General features: G+C 56.3%; 1 protein-coding gene and 1 long non-coding RNA gene across 6 annotated transcripts in view; one reads left to right on the forward strand and one right to left on the reverse strand.

Annotated features, from left to right (window-relative positions):
* FAM222A (family with sequence similarity 222 member A) overlaps window positions 1-18,135 on the forward strand; it is a 54,858-nt gene that overhangs the window by 8,944 nt on the left and 27,779 nt on the right. The window contains exon 1 of one of the 5 annotated variants that reach the window (XM_072953115.1): window positions 15,582-15,696. The exons of the other annotated variants lie outside the window; for them this stretch is intronic. The gene's annotated coding sequence lies outside the window, so the exon portion shown is untranslated. Of the gene's footprint in view, window positions 1-15,581; window positions 15,697-18,135 lie in introns of those variants that run through there. 5 annotated transcript variants of the gene reach the window in all.
* The window catches only part of LOC140690911 (uncharacterized), a 42,161-nt gene continuing 30,517 nt past the window's right edge, over window positions 6,492-18,135 (reverse strand). The window contains exon 3 of the long non-coding RNA XR_012066265.1: window positions 6,492-6,543. This is a non-coding gene — a long non-coding RNA (uncharacterized lncRNA). The remainder of the gene's footprint in view (window positions 6,544-18,135) is intronic.

Raw genomic sequence — 18,135 nt, forward strand, 5'->3', positions numbered from 1 at the left:
AGGCCGGAGATATAATTAGTTCGCAGCAGTGGCGCTTTCTTGATTTAGCTTCTAAGAGAACAAGACAAGGATGTTATACCCAATTAGCAGTAACATCCAGTCGGAGCCTCAGTAGGTGAGATAACAAGCTATTTTTACGACTTTTCTTTCCCAGCTTGGAGGGGGGCAGGGGGAAGGGAGTATCGAGGCCTTATTTCTTTTCATCAGGGAACAATTATTAGTGAACTCAGGGTTTCCCAGAGCCAAATGATGCACTGGTTAACCCAAATAGGCCAGCATGCTGGCGCGGCAGCTGGGGTGGCAGGCTGGTGTTTTGAGGGGTGCAGGCCCCTCACCCACATTTTGGAAGCCCTCAGAAGAAGCTTTGAACACAGAGAGCCCCGTGGTGTGGCAAGGAGAAGCCCGGGCCTTTGAGGTACTCTTTGTGACTGCCTCGATTTCCCTGCCTGCTTCGAAGAGGCACAAGGATGCTGGGCCAGTTCCCCTGGGGGTGAGGAAGGAGCCGGTTCTGGCCATTGGCTGCTCTTCCTGGCACCACCTGAGATCCTTTCTGCCAACTGGGCCAGCAGTTCTGGCTCCTCAGCCTTGAACCTGACGTTGCACTCTGCCTGCTGGACCCCCATGATGGCTTGCCCTGCCCGACCACCCTCCTGCGTGTCCTGGGCCCCAGACTCAGTCTCTGGCAGGAGCTGAGTGGTGATTACCTCCATTCTCTCCACCCTCATTACCCCCACAGCCGGGGTGCCCAGCGCTGGCCAAGTCTCCGCTGGGCAGGGAAGCCCTGCCAAGCCCCACCCCAGCTGCCTGGCCACACTCCGACTCCTGGCGAGGGCTGGGGGTTGCCCAGAGAGGAAGCTGGCATGGCCGTCTCAGCACCCCATCAGCTCAGGCCACAAGCCCAGAGCAGTTTCCTGAGCCTCCACCCACCCTGCCCAAGTCCCATCTCCCTGTCAGTGTGTGAAGCCCCACGCTCGTGGTTCAGACAACTGACAAACCCAGCCATGCAAAGTGGGAGTTTAATTGCAAACAGTTTTTATGGATCATGGGCCCATCTGTGCCACCATATGCAAAAGGGAGAAAAAAATCCCCATTTTAAAAAAATGTTTCTCCCTGCCCCATCCCCGAAACTGACTCCAAAAGAAACAGTGGCCAACATTTTTCTGGCTGGAGCCCAGCATGGAACCGGGACCCATCCTGGGGGCTTCCTTCAGTATGGGCCTGGCAAAGTCAGGGGGCTGTGTGAGGTAGGGATGAGAGGGGGCCCCATGGGACCCAGCTGCTCAGAGGAGGCTTTTTTGGCCTTGGCAAACTGCCAGAGATTCCTGACCCCCCCCCCACACACACTGGGTTTTCTCTGGGCTCTGGGCCTTTGCACATGCCATGGAGCTGTCCAAGTATCTGGCGTTCTCTCCCAGCCACCTCACTAATGCTGTTTGCTAGAGCAGGACTTGGCATGGACTGGGTACCACACAGTGCTGATGGAAGTGTAGGCATGAGCGATGTTGTGGGTTTCACAGACGAGGCGCGAGGCGCCTCTGCTCCCATTTCTAGCCCACGAAATGGAACTCCATGAATTCCATTTCCTCCAGGCTACCCAGGTCTCACACACTCCCCTCTTCCCAGGGGTCCCGGCCTTCTGCCATGGTGCCCGGCCTGGCTCGGCCAATGAGCCCTATCCAAGTGGTCATCCCTTCTTGGCGCTTCAGAAAGGGCTCCAGCCCAGCGCCTGCGTGGGCTGGTCATCAGGGCTCTGAGAGCTCTCACCTCTGAGGCAGCCAGGGTTCTGCTGCTGCACCACCTCTTCCCAACTGGGGGACCTCAGACTCTTGTTTCTCCCTCTTCATGCCTCAGTTTTTCCTCTGTAAAATGGGCATAAGACATGTATGCAAATATTGCATATGAAGAGCCTCTATGTCATACCTCTGCCTCAGGGGAGAGTCTTTGCTCACTGATGTCTTTCCAAGTTCCTAATCAGGACACTGGATGTTTAATGAATGAATGAGTGAATGAGTAAATGAATGAATGCATGCATGTATGAATGAGGTGTCTGGAGGACTGGGAAAGAATGAAACATAGGCTCCTGGCCCACCAGAAATTAGAGTTTTTCCACCCTTTCAATTGGAATCTAGAAACCACTCTGCAAACTGTGGGGATTATGAGCTCCATTCTACTGATGGGGACAACTGAGGTTGAGAGAGAGCAAGGGACTCTCCCAAGGTCGTGCAGCTGGAAAGAGGCCAGAGCTGGGACTGGAACTCTGATCTGACCTTGTCCTTGGCCCTCACATTGGAGGTGAGGAAGGTTAGGCCCAGAGTGGGAAAGGGATTCAGCCAAGGTCACACAGCAAGGAAGTAGCAGGCAGTGTTTGTAGGATCCTTGCTAGTCCCTTGTAAGCTCAGCCCACCAGCCCCAGAGCCAGGCCAGAGCCCTGCTGCTCTCCCCGCCTCCCCCGCCCTCCTGCTCCCCCCAGGGCTGTACCCAGGATCCCTGTGCCTGTGGGATCCGCATCAGCTTCATAAGCTGGCAGCTCAGCGTGTGCCAGCAGCCGGGCCCCACACCGGGGTCCTGGTGCCCGAGGCCTGGAACTCAGCACAACCCTCCCACAACAGGTAGCAAGGGAAAGTGGGACCCCTGGGCCCTGGGCAAGCAGAGGCCGGCCAGGGTCCTGGCAGGGGCCCAGGCCGGGCACCAGGCAGCCCATTCCCCGCCCGGCGGTGATCACCAGCTCCCGTTGTAATCATTAAAACTATTAGAAGGAAACGTTCGCTTGAAGCAAATGTCAGGCGCCGAGTTGTGCTTTGTAAACGCTCACAATTAATGCCAATCAGGCCCGGAAAAAAAGCCGGCCCGGAATCCTGTCTGTTTCGTCTCATTTGTCAGCTGGTGCCGCTCCATGTTGCACATTTTCATACAATTGCTATAAACATAAAAGGGAAACTCCACAGTGTTCTCGGGCGCCCGGATGGTGCGCGCCGGCTTAATTACTCGGGATTCTGCTGTTCACTTGGCCGCCCCGAGCCGGCGGGAGGGAGAAAGGGGGACTTTGTGCGGCAGGGTGAGGGCTCCTGGGGGTCAGCCAGGGAGGTGGATCAGGCTCCAGGCCTGGGTCTCCTGCCCCACCCTTCACAGGCTGGGGATGGCTGTGAAACAAGAGGGAAAAAAACCTGCTCAAATTGGCTAGCAAAATCCTCAAGGAGGAAAGAGGGACTTGGTGTCCGCCAGACTTGGGCTTGGAATCCCAATTTCATCTCCTGCAGTGATCCGTCGCGTGGGTTTTTAGCCCACCCCCTGCGTGCCAGGCAATGTGCCACTTGCCAGCTCGGCCTCAGTCTCCCCATCTGTGAGTTGGGAGTCCAGAAGGTCAGGATTTCAAGCTTGCTGGAGCCAGGCTCTGGGCTGCAGGCACAAAGCAGGCCTTTTCTCACTTAGCTGTCACATGGACCTTTTAGGGTGGGCTGCCTGTCTTAGCAACAGGAAGCATGAGGACTGGAATCTCACAGCCAGAAGTGGTGGAGCCAGGATCCCTTGCCCTGGGTCGCTGGACTCCACAGCCCATGCAATCCCAGGGTAGCCGTAGGGCTTAAAGGAGGTGATGGGGTTGGAGTCCCAACACACAGTAGGTATTCCCATAAACAGCTGCTGTCTTCCCACTGCCTGCAGATGGGCCAGGGGCAGGAGGGGGCTCAGACCCCAGCTTGAGGGTTGGTGTCAACACAATGGACCTTGCTCCACGGAGAGTAGAGGGGGGAATGGTCTGCCAGGGGATGCTGTTCCCTCTCCCTCCCCGGGGGCTGGGCGACCAGGCTTCCAGGGTTGAGCTGAGAAGGGAGACACAGAACATTCTTGTCCAAGGCCTGGGAGAACTCCTGCCCGCCCCCTCCCCCAGTTGCCTGTAATCTGGCTCTGAGGTGCTGGGTGCTGACTGTGCACAGGCCCGCATACCTAACCGAACCCTCCACGGCCCAGAACTCTGGGCACATGGTCATCATTGCCTCCATTGTACAGATGAGAAAACCGAGGTCCAAACTGATCTAGGGCTGCAGAGCTAGGAGGTGGGAGAGCTGGAGTCAGATTCAGGTTCGGCCACTCCTAAGCCTTTTTCAGGCCTTCCTAGCCCCCTCCCCATCGGGGCCTGGACGTGAGGCCTGGCCACACTCTATGAACCCTCCTGGGACCCTTTTGAGCTTTCTAGCTCTCTGCAGACGGGGTCTTCTGAGGCCAGGCTGGCTCGGCAGGGACACACTGGCCTTTGTGTAGGCTCGGGTGGGCTCGGGCCAGGCAGGGCAGCCAGTGGAATAGGGAGAGGGCGGTGCAGCCCAGCCAGCCAGGGACAAATGCTCTGAGCCGGAATAGAGGCCCCTTTGTGTGGTGCTCTGTGGGGGTGGGGGTGCTGCCAGCTGCCACCCTGTGTGACTGGGGAGGCCTGAGCCCTCCACAGAGGCCTGTCACCACCCCCAGGGGACTGCTCGGAGAGCCTCCCATCTCCTAGCCTCCTCCTTCCAGCATTATTCACCTTCCTCTTGTTTCCTGGGAGCCCCTGGCTGCTAGAAGGGCCAAGGGCAGCTGTTCTTCTGGTTTACTGTGGGCCTACTATGTGCCAGTCCTGGGCCAGACACTCCGCCAACCCCGCAGGTCAAGGGCAGTGGTCTCCCGTTACAGGTGAAGGCACTGAGGCTCAGGGAGGACAGCTGACTCGCCCTTCTCATGCAGCTGGTCCTGAGGCCAGGGTTTGGCCGACTTCAAAGCCTTTTCTTCCCAGGCCCCAAGGCTGTAATTGGGGTACCCTTTGTGTTGCCCTTTGTTCCCTAGCCCCAGGGCTGCAATTTGGGGTGTGGCCTCAGGAAGGCTGCTGGCTATCTGTGTTGCCAGGAGTCCATTCCACCCCTCCATCCTCGCCAGGCTCTGGGCTAGTGGCTGCAGCTTTAGTGCAGAACCAAACCCAGGGCTTTGCTGAGGGCTGCCTTACCCATTAAACCTTCTCTGAGCTTTGATCTCCTTAACTTAAAAATGAGAGTGAAATTGCATCTACTCCCTGGAGCATTGGGAGATGTCAGGCCAGGGTGCAGTTAACGCACTGAGCTCAGTGCCTGGATGTACTCAGGCTGCGCACATGTAGCCTGGGGTTTCTTGGCCTACCACCTCCTGGGAGAGGTGGGAGGATGAAGCAATGGGTGGGTGGCAGGGTTGTGAGTGTAACTCTTCAGAGTGCCAGCACATGTCAGGGATTGGCTCAGTGGGTCCCTGCTGTAGCCCCACTTTCCAGGTAAGCAGACTGAGGCGCAGGTAAATGAAGTGACTTATCGAGAAGCCCAGGAACATAGGGAAGCCAGCAGCTCAGGGCCCAGCTCTTAGTCTCTTCCTGACCCCCACCTGGCCTGTTGGGCAGCTGTCCACTGCAGCCGCTGACCAAACCCCTCTGAGAGCCCAGTCCTATGGGAGGCTCAGACCCACCCCCAGGAAGCCCTCAGAGGCCAGCAACCTGGTACCAGCTCTCCCTCACCAGGCCATTCCCCACTCTGTGCCTTCGTTCAGGCCGAGGTTCGCATCAGGAGTGCATTCCCCAGCACACGTGCCTTCTCTGCTGGAGTGACTCTAGCTCCTCTTCCCTAAAGGGCTTGGAGCCCCTCCTCTGGGTCCCATACCCGGCTCTCTGTCCACAGTGTGGAGCATAGTCGGCCTTCAGTGAAGTCTAAACAGAGACACAGCCCTGGCCCTCCAGGACCTGGTCCCGCCTAGCCTAGCGGGAGAAACAGGTACAAACAGATGAGTGACGAGGTTGTGTGTCTGAGGAGGGGTCAAGTGCAGGACACGCGAGGAGCAGGTGGCTCCTACGCCAGCTCTCCCTGCTCTGCCCAAGGGAAGGAACACTTCCAAGCCCTTACTGTGCTCCTGAAAACTCAGCCACCTCGGTTTACTCCTCCCGGGGCAAGGCAGGGTGTGCGGATGAGACAAGAGGCTCAGGAAGGCAGATGCCGGCTAAGGTCACACAGCTGTGGGCGGGGCCTCTGTTGGAGTCTCGGACAACTGTCCCCAAAGCCTGTGCCCTTCTCTGGGGTAGAAAACTCAGGTGCCCAGGGGGACCAGCCAGGTGACACAGGGAACAAAGCAGCTGTCACCGGGCCTCGTGGGAATGTGGGCTCCGACGCTGCCAGTTTTAGTTAGTTTTCAAGAGAAACCAGACCATGAGAATTTTGGGTGGAATTTGAGCTCTTCTTTTCATTCTTGGCAACTTTTTTTTTTTTTTAACCACAATAAACAGGGCAAAGAAAAGATGTTCATGGGTGGGATTTGCACCCTTCAGTGATGCGATGTTCTCTGGGTGGAGGGAGTGATGGGGGTCCCAGGATGTCTTTCCTTCCCCATCATCATCCCCTGCCAGCGAGAGCCCCTAGAATCCAGCAGCAGCTCCCCGCACCCCCAAAGACACCCCCAGCGGCCGCTGTCACTGCCAGAGGCAGGAGGCAGGGCCTGAGCCCCACGAGGGCACCACCCAAATAGCTATAATCAGCAGCCTCGCCAAGACTTCAAACTCACCCAATTATCCTGCAAGGGAAAAAAAAAACACAAAATGAAAACAAATTAACGTGTTTGCATAGAAGCTGCTGTAGCAACACACAGCCGCGCACACGCACAAGCTGGCACATGCCCTGGCGAGGCTGGGAGACGCCACCTGGCAGGGCTGGGTGGGGCCAGGCAAGGCCGTGCCCACTGCCTGGGGCCAGAATGTGCCCTAGGCCCAGCGACTTGATCATCCCTGAGCCTAGCTTGGGCGCTGACTCAGTCCCCCAGCTTTCGCTTTCTTTCCTTTTTTTTTCCCAATGTAATAAACACATAAAATTCATTGCATGCCAAAATTCAGCCTCATTGATCTGAACCCCTTTCTTCAGATGGGGAAGCTGAAGCACAGAGAGGTCAGTTGACCTGCCCAAGGCTGCACAGCTGGCAAGAGATGGGTTTTGAACCTAGAATGACCAGCTCCAAAGTCTGTACTGTAACCGCCACACCTTCCCCGTGGCTCCCTCTTGTCTGTGGGTGATGTGCCAAGACCTCAGCCTGGCCTTCAAGTCCCCTCCACCACCAACCCCAGCCCCTCCAGCCTGTGTCCATTCTTGCCTTGCACACGCCATCCCTTCCCTGCGTGCTGTCTTGTGCTGAGGGCTGTGGGTATGGTGGTCAGGTTCGCAGAGCCAGACAGATAATGAGTTCAGATCCCCAATCTACCCATCCCTCACTGGATGGCTTTGGGCAAGTGGCTTTCCCTTTCTGTGCCTCAATTTCCCCTCCTGGAAGATCAGGATAATAGTAGTCCCTACCTTGGGGAGGTTAGGAGATTCAGTGGGTGAATGACTGCATCTGCCCATGAGATGGGGTCCCTCCACCAGAATGCCCTCCCCCCCGCCCAGCCCCGCACCGTTCAGTTGGCCCTACAAGGCCCTGCTGGGTGCCTTTGGGCTCCGGGCCAGGCGCTGGGCTTGCCCCCAGAGCATGCAGTCTAAGGCTCAGAGGCTTCCTCTTTCAGGAAGCCACTCCTCCTGGGAACAACCGCTCTTCTCCCGGCTCCCTTGAAGCTCCATCTGACCCGGGGTTGGGGCTACTGGGCGCGTGTCTGCTGTGTCTGATTCTTCTCTGGGTCCCTGCAGCCTGGCATGCAGCCAGCGCTCAGGCAAGTTTTGGAGAACGGAGCCGTCCCATGCCCCCCACCCCAACCTGGCATATCTGGGGCTTGTCCCTGGAGGTTGAAGGAGAAACTGTGCTGGAAGGAGGTGGAGTTTAAGATCTTGGAGCCTCCCCAGTCCCCTCCCCCTGCCTGGCAGGACCACAGACAAATCACTTCACATCTCCGAGCCCCTTGCTGTCTGTCGTCTCTGGCCTGTGACAGTGAAAGCTGAGGGTGGACATCGCCGGCACAGGGGGCACCCAGTGGGCAGTGAGCATCAAGTTGCTGCCCTAAAGCGAATGACCGTACATAATATACACATCACCCTGCTTGGTCCTCACCACGGCCAGGTGAGGAAGGGGAGGTTTCTAGCTCCATTTTTCAGATGGAGAAACAGGCCCCAAGGAACTCAGTGACGGAAGCAGGAGAGTCCTCCTGGTCAGGGGCAGAGCTGGGGCTCAGACACAGCAGTTCTGGTCTGTGCGGTGGCCGTGGTGCTCTGTGGCCCTTCCTAGACGCCGCCGGTCAGGGCAGTATGTGTGTTGCGGTCTGGGAAGTGCGGACCAGCAGGACGCCATCCTGGTGGTGATGATGGTAGAAGCTAACTTCATTGGCCTCAGGACGGCCCCTTTGGCGTCAGCCTCGGCCTACAGTCACGCCCACCACTCAGGGCCAGGGTGGCCCCCCTGGGGGCGGTGATCCAGTGCCCACCCTAGGGGTGACTGGTGGGACATTGGGTGCCCACTTGGGACCCCACCCCTCTCTTGGCCCTGCCATGGGCTTGGGGGTCTAGCAGACCCAGCTTCATGTCCAGACCCCACTAGGGTGGCCTTGGACAAACCCTTGTCCCCTCTGAGCCTCTGTCCCCTGGGGAGAATGGAAGACATGGATATGCCCACATCTCTCAGGATGGGCTCAAGGCTGAGACGTGGCTCCAGCACATAGTCGCTGCTAAATGAAGCAGCTCCCTTGCCCAGACCTCACAAGGAGGGGCCCTCCCCCTCTTCCAGAAGCTTCCCAGCCCTTGCGCCTCCATGATACAGCTGGCCTCCCAGCCAGTGCCCCGCTCACCCACCTGCATTGATGAACACCAGCTCAGTTCTCTGTGTCCCAGATGTGGAGAGGGATTTGTTGGATTGCAGTGGTAAAGTGTGCAGTGAAATGAGTGGGGAGAGAGAGACCCCAGGGGCCAGGGCAGAGTACAGGAGAGCCGTGAGCCCCGGGCACGCAGGGAGTGGAAAGAAAGGCCCCTACACATCCTCTGTCTGTTCAATGGGGATTTATCCAGCATTTGCGAGGTGCTTGGCCTGGGAGCAGGAAGACTAGAAGTGGGTCTGTGAGGCCCCAGGCTGGCCGCCTCTCTGCTGGACACCCCTGCCAGGCAGTCTCTCTGGACCCAGCCTCCTTGCACTGGGCTGTAGAGGGGGTTGAAGTAGGATGCCATTCAGTATGAGGTGGTTGAGAGCCAGGGAGGTTCAAACCGCTGCCCCACCCCTGGGGGTAGGGTGGGAGCCCGTTCCAGTAGCTGAACTGAGCTGTGTAGGGTAGAGGGCATGGCCCCTGCCTCTGGAGCAGAAGCTGGGGGTTGGTGAGATGCAAGGAGAGGGGAGAAAGTTCTTTCCCCCCCCCTTGTGACAAAAGTAATATTCCTCTTTTAGTTATTTGGAAGTGACAAGTCTGATGATGAAAAATTTGGCAGTTCTCCACCTGCCCAGAGCTGGGTACTTGGTCTCCCATTGGGGCCGTTCTTCCCAGGTGAGGGACACTTGGGGAGCGTCTGGGTCTGCCTGGCATAAGTGACCACGCTAGTCAAGCAAGGCTCACGTGAGTTGGTGCACAGATACGGCCAGGTGTGTCCTGGGCCCCGCACTGATCGGCACGTTCGGGCCTGGGCTTCTGGGAGCCACCTGCCCGCCTGCCCAGCGGCCCATTGTCTGGCTGGTGGGGGCTCAGAGCAGCCGCTGTTCTGCACACATCTGATCCTGTCTTTTCCACATCAGATCATTTGTAACCGTCACCAGGCAATCGGGCCCGTCGCTGATTCAATCTCGGCTTTGTGCTGTCACAGCCGTTTTTCTGCGCCGGGCTGATTTTGAAAGGAGGCCCATCTTCTGGGCCCGCTTTTCAGAAGCAGGGGAGGGGGTGGGGGGATCTTTGTGTGTGTGTGTGTGTGTGTGTGTGTGTGCGCACGCACACGTCCCCCCCCACATGTACATACACACACGCACTGGCCTCTCTTGTCACCGAGAGCAGAACTTGGAATGAGGTAGGCAGACAAGGGCCCCAGGCTGCTACCCCCACCTCCATCCCCTGCCACCTGCCCCCCTGAGCACCTACTGTGTGCCCCAGTGTGCAAACACAGCAGCCTGTTCCAGTAGAGGAGACAGATGCTAAACCATTCATCAATAAGATCATTTCAAAGTGGTAATGACAGTGAAGGACCTACAGTGCTGACAGGGTGGTGGCCAGGGCAGAGGGTTGCCAGCTTATGTGGAGTGGTCAAGGAGGGCCTCTTGGAGGAGGTGGTGTTTGAGTTGAGGCATGAATGAGGAAACGGAGCTGGCAGAGAGTGCCACCCCATCTAAACCTAGATGTCTTCTAAGTATGAAACCCACCCCAGATTTCAAAGACTTACTATGAAAAAAAACCCATAATATCTCATTAGTAATTTCTGAATACTGATTACATGTTGAAGTGATACTATTTTGGATATATTGTATTAAATACAATAAATAATGAGCCATAGTTTCTCCTGCGGGTACTAGAAAATTTGTAATGACGTGCTATTTCTATTGGAGAGCATTGGATGTAGGATATTTAGGTAGACAAAAGTGTAATTGCAAAGGCCCTGGGGTGAGACCAAGGTTGGCCTGTTAAGAGGACCAGGTGAGCAAGGGGAGAGGGACAGGTGGGGAGAGAGTGGGGAAGGGGTTCACGCAGGGCCTTGGAGGATATTGTTAGAAATGCCTTGGAAGCCAGTGGGGGAGTTTTGAGTAGGGAAGGAAGTGAGTTCCATGCAGAAAAGCTCAGCCTGGCCCCAGAGGGGTGGAGCGTGGCCTGAAGGGGCCTGTGTGGAGGCCTGGAGGTGATGGGGCATGTGGTCAGAGCAGGGGCCGGTTGTAAGAGTCTAGCTGGAAGGGTGGCTAACCCCGTTGGCTTCCTAGAAAGCTTATTGCATCCATCCGTCCCTCTGTCCATCCATCCGCTCCCAGATTTCAGAGCCTCTGGGCCTTCCCCTCCTGCCACTCTCCCCACCCACCTCTCCCTTCCCTGACTGCTGCCTCTCTGAGCACTTTCCTCCCTCTCCAGTCAGTGAATTTACAGTGCACTCCAGCTCCTTGTCTCTCCAGGTGGTCAGTGGTTGACATCCCTTTCAAAAAGTTATTTTTAAAAGACAGAAGCGATGCATCTTTCCCATAGAAAGATTATAAATATGGAGAAGCACAAAGAGGAAAAATCCAACTTCCCAGAGAAAATCACACAGCCAGGCTGTGGCACAGCTGGGATTTGAGCCCCGGTGGTCTGCCCCTGCACTGCAGCACTAAGATCATGGTGTCCCGTGGCCAGATGACACAGAGGGAGCTCCGCCATCAGAGAAGGGCTTAGGGACACTGCATCTCCAGCCCTGCTCACCTGGCCTACAGAGGAGTGGGGCTTGCCTTTCAGGGTTAATACATCTATGTTTGTGCTCTTGATGGGCTGAGGTGCCCTGTCCTGTTTCCCCAGCCCTGCCCAAAGACTCCACTCATTTCTGCCCCAGCCTGACCTCTGGAAGCATCTGTTGATCCGTGGCTTAAAGACTAGCCCTCACCAGCCACTTTTATCCCCCACCAGCCGCTCCACCACAGGCTTTTCTCTCCCAAGCACTCCTGGCCCATCCTTCCAGGACCCAGTCTTTCTCCGTTCTCCCCCTCCCCGCCCCAGGGTCTAATCCTCAAGCCCTTCTGGCCCATGTGCATGCCTTCCACCTGGCTCCTGCAGCCCTGGACATCCCCTTCCGGTCTTGGGCTCCTGTTTCCTCACAGGTCCATAGACCACAGCGGTCCTCTCTTTCTTTTTCTCCCAGGCCCGGGGTGGGTTAAATGAGGTGATGTCGGTAAAGTGCTGAGCCCATGGGGAACACTAAAAATAACAACTAGCTCCTATTATTGCTCTGAGTATTAGATTTTCTCCTTCCCCGTCAGTAGGTTAACCCTGAACTGTGTGGATGCAGGGCCCTGGGGGCGTGCAGGGGAAGTAGGCAAGAGGCAGACTGGGCACCCCAGGCCCTTCCTGGCTCTACAGCTGGCCTTACCTATGCCTTCTGCGCACAATGTTTCTTCTCCCAGACCTGTTATCCCTGGAGTCATCTGGTAACATACTGCTCCTCCTGGAAGGTCCCATGACCTCCTCCAGAAATACTGGTTGGGGCCTTTCTGCTGGCTTTCCCCAGCCCCCATTTTAGCATCATAGCGCTGATGACATTTGGAATTGATTCCTGGCTTCACTCTCCCCTCCCCAGCTCCCACCCCGCATCCTTTGCTGGAAGGGGACGGCCACTTGTCATTAAAGAGCCAAGGCTAGAACTAGGAGAGGAATAAGTGACTTGTGGGATCAGACCCTGCCCAGACGTCCCGCCTTGGGTTCTGGCTCTCAGAGAAGAGTGCTGGGTGGAGGGTTCTGAGTTTAGGGGGCTTTGCTCTCCTAGCTAGGGTTTCCTGAAGGTTCACTTGCATGAGAATGAGCACCCCATCCTTCACTCCCTAGGTATTGTGGTGGGAGGCTCTTGGAGAGGGCCAGCCAGCTCTATTGCTGGTGGCAGTGACTGCCTATCTCACCCCATCCCTAGAGGGGGTGGCTTTTGACCCTTCATGAGCCCCCAACCTATTCATGCACCCAGAGCCTCCTCTTAGCCTCTCCCTGCCCTGAACCAGCACTGGTCCACAGGAAGTGCATCTCCCCACCTTGAGGTTTGGGGGACCCTGTCCCCTCTGTCCTGCTGACCCTGCCTCGCCCAGCACAGATGACCTCCATATGCTTCCCTGTGTAGTTCTCTGCTTGGGACCCCCTCCCCCTACCTTCTTCACTTGAATATTTCCTACTTACCTGTTGATAATAATCATAAATGGTACTGATAATGGCTACCACTTAGGGAGTTTCTACTGGGACCCCAGCACTTTATTTGTACTAAGCTGTGGTAAAGAATTAACCCCTTTTTCAGACACAGAAACTGAGGCTGAGAAAGATAGAGGCATTTGCCCAAGGCTACAGAGTTAAGGGATAAAGCTGAGATTTAGTTAAGGGACAAAGCACAGACCTCTGGCTCTAAAGCCTGCCACACAGCACTGTCACCCTCCTTATGAGGCAGCAGGGCTGTCCCTTTCTTGACACCCCCAGGCTAGGTAGGGTGTCCCCATCAAGGGTATACCACTTGTCACCCTGCCTTGTATTTGCCCTTCTGATGTACACATCTTTTCCCCAGTATCTAGCACAGGACCTGGCACACAGTAGGTGCTTAATTTGTTATGTGGCCTCTAGACGTTGGAGTGCTGCTCAGGGCAGAGAACCTCAAGGTAGTTTCCATGGCGACTGACATCTTTAGGCTCCCGGGTTCCACCCACCCCTTTCTCTAGGGCGCTTGCCCTGGGAGCTGGCCGTGGTGCTGAAGGGCCCCAGGACAGCTGGCCACCCCAGACCTCAGCCCTGTGTCCCAGTCAGATATTTCCTGAGCCTCTCCTTCCCCGACTCCCTGGACCAGCCTCTTGCCCATCCTTCCTTCAGGAGACGGTTTCCTGAGGGTCTTCTATGCATGGGCACTGGTCACAGCACTGTGAACCCATGGAGGAGGGATCAGGGGCACTCCATTCAATTATTCATCAAACATTTATTAGGCAGCTTGTATGTCTTTAAGAAGCCTTTGAGGAACCTGAGCTTCAGCTGAACATTGAGTAGAACTGCAGAGGCTTTAAGCAAAGAGATTGCATGGGCAAAGGCCTGCAAGTGTGGCAGTGAGAAGCATGTCTTGAGGGATACCTGTCTCTGGATTCTGCTGCCCACCATCCAGAATTTGTGATTGGTGGTTCGCTCTCTTGGTCTCCTCTTCGGCCCAGGACCACTATCATCTGTAGCTCCAGTGCCCCTCCCAGGTGCACTGACAAGGGCCAGACAAGGTGCTAGGAACTATGAGTGAGGACTAAATGAAGGGGTGTTGTGCCCCTGGCAGGAGGCTAGCGTCTCTGTCCTAGGAACAGAGGGAGCCAGGTTCTGCTCCGTGGCTAGATTTGCATTTTAGGGAGGCCTCTGGCCTGCAGGCGTAGGGATGGTAATCCTGGCAGTAGAGGAGGCTTCCTCTTGAAGGGGCCAGTGCCCGCTTCCCACCCCAACCTTAAAAAAAAGAAAGTGAAAATCCCCGTTCTGGTGCTGCGGCCCAAATGGCGGTGGGAAATAATCACTTTTCACAGGCCCCTTATCCACAGCCAAGCCCTGCGCCAGTTTAATCAGCAGTGCCAATGTGACTTGAAGATTCCCGGGCTTGAGAGATCAGGAGAGGGGTTAAAGAAAATTACCCTCGCCTCCTCCATGCTAATGTAATCTCTAACCAGATCTGCCTAGCCGCAGCTCAAATTGCTTTTTAGATTAACATTTAATTATTAACAGGGTCCCCTGGAAGGCCTCAGGCTCGGGCTTGGAACAGGAATGGGGGAGGGAGCGGCAGGCAGGGGTGGGGGTGGGGGTGGGCTTCTCCTCTGGCTGCCTTGCTGAGAGAGTTTGGGGGGTGGGGAGGGAGGGGTAGGGGAGAGTGGGGTTAGGAAGGGAGTGAGAAAGAGACAGGAAAGAAGGAAAGCACCAGGATAGGGAGGCAGATGGAGAAGGCAACAGCAATAGAGCCAGAGGAGTGAAAGAGACAGACAGTGGTTCCACCTGTCATCGGGGTGGGGGGTGCCATGCACCCCGATTCCCTACGGCACTCCTGGGCAAGGGTCCCTCCACCCTTCTGTCCTGGCCAAGGGCAGGTTAATCCTGCCCCTTGCAGTTTAGGGGGCATTGAGCTTTCTAAGGCTTTGTGTTGGCCTGGCTAGTGGCAGTGGGGACCGGCCCAGGGAAGTGACCCACTCAGGGCCACACAGCCAGGATCCAACCCCAGCTCTCCCAAGCTCGCAATCCAGTGCTCATTCCCCTCCCCAGGCCCTACTTCAAATTCTTTCCTGCATGTAGGGGCAGGGTCTGGGGCCAGGACAGGCTTCCAGTGCAGCAAGGGGGATGGAGGTAAGAGCTGGGGAGGGCTCCTGTCCCCTCCCAGTGAAGGTTGTGAGGCCCTGGGCCTAGCAGGTATCGCCTCGCCTATTTTTAGGGAACTCAGTCCTGACTGTCCACTCAGCACTTCACATGCTGGGTGTTACCAGCTTCCTGGCTCGTCCCCACTCAACATTCCAAATCCCTCAAGGACAGACTGCATCTCGAACACCTTTGTGTGGACTCGGCCTGTGTCTTGCACACACCTTGTGCACTGCATTGTGTTTGAAAACCACATGGTCACACGTCCCCTTGTGTCCAAGCCTGAAGGCGTGGCCACTCCCCATCGAGATTCAGTGAGGGAAACCAAGACTCAGAGAAGGGCTGTGACGTCCTTAAGGTCACTCAGTCAATCAGAACCCCCATGCTTGGCCTCTGCCTGGCAGATGCAACCCTAAAGCCTCCAGGGCCGGCCCTCTGCTCTGAACTCCTGGTCCCGCTGCACGCCGGGAAGGCCTGGCGTGACCTTCTCTAAGCCACAGCCAGTCTTTGGCCTTGAGTGGAGCCACAGAAGCCAGAGTGGGCCGCTTTGGGGAGGAGGGGAGGGTGGTTGCTGGCAGTTGGCATTGCCTGTGGCCTTCACTGGGTCACACCCTGTTTTGCAGCCCAAGTACGTCCCCGCATTCCACCCATTCCAGGGCCTGCCCAGCCTGGCGAGGGGCAGACTGCTGACCTACAGGATGCCTGGGGGAAAGTCCTGCCCGCCTGCTGCTTCAGAGAAACACTGGAGCCTGGAGAGAGAGGCCCAGGAAGTCCACTTGTAGCAGGTGGGACTTGGAAGTGGGAGACCAGTCCCGGTTGAATAATCTCTTCTGGCAGGATGTTCTCACTGGTTTCTGTCCTCCCAGCACATGGCACAGGGCTGGCCCCCAGAAGATGCTCAGGGCATGTTTGCTGCACGAATGAATGAATGAATGAATGAACGGCTCGGTAAATGACAGCCACCTCGAAAGGGCCTCACTTTCACCGCCTCAGTATTGTTCTGCCTGATGTGGACTTCGCGACTTCATGTGCGTCGTTGTTGTCCGTGAGTGTTTATGGGATGCGTCAGTGGCCTCCTGGGGGCCCCTCTTCCTCCCGGCCCTCCTTTCATCTCCCTCTCTGTGATCCCAGCCCCTCCCAGAGGAGAATCAAAGACTCAGGCTCTGGGGAGAAGCAGGACCTTGCTTCTGCTTCTTCCTGCCCAGCTGTCTGGGATCTGCGGGCTGACGGGGCCCCCCCACAACAGTGGAGCCCAGGCTGGAGGCCATACAGTGTGGGGCTGAGGGGGCAGGCCCTGGCTGGGTTTGACCCCCTCAGGCCCCGCCACCTAAAAGCTGTGTGACCTTGGACAGATTACTTCCCCTCTCTGCGTCCATTTCCTAATCTGTGAAATGGGGCTAAAAACAACCTACCACAGAGGCTGCTAGGAGAACGTGGTGAGCTATAATGGACAGGATGCACGTGGGGCAGGGCACCAAGGGAGCATTCAGTACATGTGCACTGCTATTATTAGCACCAGCTCGTGTATTGTTAAGTTTAAAGCTCCCCGTTCCCACTGGCAGGGTTGGGGGTGGTGGAGGTGGCTCCCCGACACCCGCTGCAGCCAGACAGGCTGGGAGAGATGACAAAAGGCAGGCAGGGCCAAAGGCCTCAATTCCGATTGTTCTTTTAATAAATATAAAGACAGCCTTTAGACATCCTCCTCCCATGCGTTGTTCTGCCAAGGCGAGCAGCACAGACTGGATTCTTCCTCGGACTTGGAAAGTTCCTTCCTTTCTTTCCCCTCCCCTGTCACATTTCCTTTATCTAAATCCTCAGCTATGAAAGGGCATATCGACAGCTGGGGGTGTTATCTGGTGGAGGGGACCTTTTCCTAGGGGTGCCTCGGAGATAAGGCGTCTTATCAGCTCCCGTGTCAGGGATGGTGCCAAAGCATTCTAATCATTGAGGCTTGCGGACACTTCCCTTCTCCCTCCCTTTTTTTTTTTTTTTATTATTAAAGTCACAAAAGACCTTGGGCTTATAAACAGCCTGATTTGCAGACAGGGTTTCAAAATGAGCAGTGCTCCCCAGATGGTCCTCGGCTGGGAATGTAATGAGCCAGGGTAGGGGCTCTTAGGGGCTGGCTTTCCGCAGATGGGATGTTGCCAAGCACAGAGGGGGTGGAGGGGCAAGAGGGGTAGAGGTCCTGGGAAGATCATGAGTATTCTAGGCACCTGCTTCAGTCCTGTCTCCAGCTTGCTGTGTGACCTTGTGCAGGACACTTGGCTTCTCTGGGCCTCAGTCACTTCATCTGACAATAACTGATTCATTGATTCAGTTATTCATTCAGCACCTATTTATTAAGTGATTACTCTTTGCCAGGCATTGGGGAGAAAGAGACAAATAAGACATGGTCCTTGCCCCTGAGAAACTCACAGTCCAGTGGAGAGAGACAGACATGAAAATTGGCAATTACAACTCCGTGTGATTAGGACTGCAAGGCGGGGATGCCCAGAGGAGGGGAGCCAGAGTTAAAATGGATCAGGTGGCTGCACTGCAGGCAGAGGGAAGGGCACAGGCTAAGGTTTGGAGGTGGGTGGCTGCCTGGGTGAGGCAGGGCTAGGAGAGATTGTGGGGGTGGGGTGGGGGGAGGCAGGTCACAGCGGCCTTGAGGGCCAGGTAAAGAGGGTTAGGTGCTATTCTGAGACCAGAGTGAAGTTTTAAGACCAGTAAGAGGGCTCTGTTTTGTCTGTCTTGTTTGTAGATGATGGAAATGATACAAAACTGGCCCCTGCCCCTACCCACAGCATTCTTGTGCACGTCTGTGGCCTGCCCGCATGTGCTGAGGGGGTGCCAGAGGGCAAGGAGGGGCACGTCACTCAGGGTGGGCCAGAGTGTCCAGGGAGGCCACCTGCCCCCCTGTGTGCAGGTGTGTCCCAAAGGGCCCCAGCGAGGCTGCTGCCGCTGCCCGCTCACGTATCAAGTCCCCAAGGAGCGGTGCCTCGTTCCCGCAGTCAAGGGCTTTATCCCTGCAATGAGCCCCACTTCATTCCCTTTTTAAACTGTGTAATTTCTGCCTGATTGTAATGGCATATTTAAAATTACCAGAAATCAAAGCCGGGAAGTGGATACCGCAGCTTTCATTGCGTGGCTGCGTTAAGGCTGGCGATTGCGGGGGAGGGGGCATGAGAACCACCGACCCTCCCCCATCCGCCCCCCACTTTCTCTCTTGCTCTCTTTTT

This window comes from Vicugna pacos, chromosome 32, assembly GCF_048564905.1.
Source record: "Vicugna pacos chromosome 32, VicPac4, whole genome shotgun sequence".
Lineage (NCBI taxonomy): Eukaryota > Metazoa > Chordata > Mammalia > Artiodactyla > Camelidae > Vicugna > Vicugna pacos.